We start from the raw sequence: 2814 nt of genomic DNA, 5'->3' as shown, positions 1-2814 counted from the left end.
CCGCTTCACCCTCTGCCCCGGCTTCTTGCGCTCCCTGCTTCGCTGCCTTATGCCATGCAGCCTCCATCACCCAGAGCAGCCCTGGCTCCACCTCCCACAGCCTCCCCAGTCCCCTGGAGCCGCTCAGGAGGAGACGGGGAAGCGACACAGCTCCCTCCCTGGCACCCATCCATCCCTGCATCAAGCGCCCAGGGAGGAGGCGCAGGGCAGGGCAGTGCCCAGGGTACCCCCCTCGCTTTCCCCCGCTGCTGCCGCCCATCCAAGCCCACACTAACCATGTGATTGTTTTGTGTTTTTGCAGGCAGTTTCTTGATTCGGATATGCCTAGGTATTATTTGTTTCCATTGTTTTTTTTTTCCACCCCCGCTTTCCTCTCTCCCTTCTTTCTTTCTCCCCACCTTGCCTTGGTGCGCTCACTCCCGCCGGAGACAGCACTTGGATATCCAGCCCCTCATCCTTCCACATGCCCCATCCATCCTCCCTCCTCTCCCTGGCACCTCTCGCTCACTTAGCCCCCTTTGCTGTTCATTTGGGCCGCGCTCTCGCTGGCTGCCGCTCCCCCCTTTTGCACGCCTGCGTCTCCATCACCTGATCTGGGATTTCTTCTTGCTTTTTGGACTTTGCTCCTCTCCCATCTCTCTGGCATCTGGCGCTGAGCGTGCCGCCCCCCTGTCACCTCTTGCCCCAGCCCCACCTCAGCCCCCAGTGCTGCGTGGAGCAGCCACAGGGCTGATGCGGACTGTGGTGGGGCTTTGGGGTGCCTCCAGCCCTCACCTAGGCACCCGGTGATGGTGGCAGCACCCCGGGTGCTGCAGCAGCACGCTCAGCTGCTGCACACTAGTCCCACGAATGTAGGTGCGACACACTGGCAGTGCGCGGCCATATGCAGGTGTGATGGTGGGTGCGTGTGCCCATGCGTGGCACAGACTGTTATACCCCTGCCTAACGGGGGGAGTGGTTGTTTTGGGGATGTGGATGAGTTTAGCTGGGACTGTAGGGTGAACCTAGTGTGCGATGCATGGGCAAGAGCTGCCGGACCCAAGGTGCTGCCACCAGACTCTGGCCAAGAGCATTGCTGCGGTCCCAAAGGAGGGGACATCCCACCACTGTGCCCCGTGGTGGAAGAAGAGGGGGATGCATCTGGGAGACAGGGGATGGGGTTTCCCAAATCCTGCTGGGCTCCGTGGCTTTGTGCCCAGGAGGTTGTCCTCCCTACAGTGGCTAAAAGCTGGTCGTGCTTGGAGATGCTGAAGGACAGAGCTGTCCCTCCAGCAGCACCTTGTCCTCCCCAGGGTGCAGGTGGATGGATCCAGCATGGATCCAGTCCACTGCTGCAGGAGCACACAGGCCTGTGCCGGCATTGCCCATGAGCCCTCGGCACAGCAATGCTCTCCCTGTGAACCAGGGGACGGGCCAAGAAATCATCTCCCACTGCATGGGTGGCAGTGGGACAGCTGGTCATCCCCGACAGGCACCTTCCCGGGGGTGCTGTGCTGGGCAGGACGTCCTTGCCCCAGGACGGCAGCACGGGCAGAATTCAGGGGATGGGGAGGATGCACTTGTTCGCTTCCCAGCTGCTGGACCATGAGGAAAGTGGGAGGCAGATGGTTTTCACCCAGGCGGGTAAACCTCTGCCCTCGCTGAGCTCCTTTGGGCTCCGTTTTGGGCTCCTTTGGCCAGCGGTGCTGCTGCGGGGTGAGTCCCCTCAAGAGGGGCTCGCTCATGGCCCTACTCCCGCGCCAGCCCCGTACAGACGATGCTTTCTGACCTTTCGTTTTTCTGTGTGTGTACGTGTGTGTGTGTGTGTGTTTGTCCTTGGGTCACCTTCCACTTATAGCATTTCGTTCGGAAATGACACTAGGTATTTCACGCACACCCGCTCGGTCTGGTCCCTCCCGCTTTTCTCTCTTTCTCCTTTGCCTCCTTCCCTTTGCTTTTTGCTCTTTTCCCCCCTCCCCTGAGGCTTCTCTTCTCCTTCCTGCAGAGCACTCTCTTTTCAAGCAACCTGTGTCTGCAAAACGATCCTTAACCTTGGCTCTGTCTCACGTGGGGGGTTTTTTGATGTGTTTTATACACCTTCTGAAAGAGTTGCTCTCCCTCTTCTTCCAACGCAGCCTCTTCCCGCTCCCTCTGTCTGCCCTGGCTTTTGTTAAAATTACCCCTCAGCTGCCTGGATGCTGCTTCAGGGGTGTGCCAAAGTGTTCTCGTTGAGACAGTCGCTGAGCCACAGCCTCGTGAGGATGCTCAGGCAGTAGCCAGGGCTGCAGCGTCTCTGGGTGGCTTTGGGGAGTGGATGTTCCACAACCCCAAGGGTGGCCCAGGAGGGAGCCCAGGAGCAGGGCAGGGGGTGAAATGGGGATCCCCCATGCTCTCAAACCAGAGCCGGCTCCTGGTTCCCCCTCCCTCGGATTGCTTGACCCAAAGAAGGTGGGGTGGCTCTGGGTGGCTGCGCTATCCTTTACGGGACCCTGTCATCACAGGGCGAGCGGGGCTGGGGTGTCCCTTGCTCCTTCTCCCTGCCTGGGAGCCATGGAAAACACAGTGAGCGGAGCGAGGCAGCCCGGTGGGAACAGGGATGGATGGGGCTGGTCATCAGGGCAGAGCAAGAACCAGGCAGGGGAGACAGCCCGACAGGGACCAGCCACCAAATCAGAGCCCCCCAGGTCTCACCAGGGCTCAGGGCTGGCGGACAGGGCAGCCCTGGAGACAGAGACCCAGCTGGCGGAGGGGCTGCTCTCCTGGGGGTTGGGCTGGCAGCAACCCCCCAAGTGCTGAGCATCCTCCCTTCTAGCCATTGTCACCCAAATAGGTGAC

Source organism: Pterocles gutturalis, unplaced genomic scaffold, assembly GCF_000699245.1.
Source record: "Pterocles gutturalis isolate BGI_N339 unplaced genomic scaffold, ASM69924v1 scaffold34176, whole genome shotgun sequence".
Classification (NCBI taxonomy): Eukaryota; Metazoa; Chordata; class Aves; order Pterocliformes; family Pteroclidae; genus Pterocles; species Pterocles gutturalis.
Note: the sequence above shows the minus strand (reverse complement) of the source record.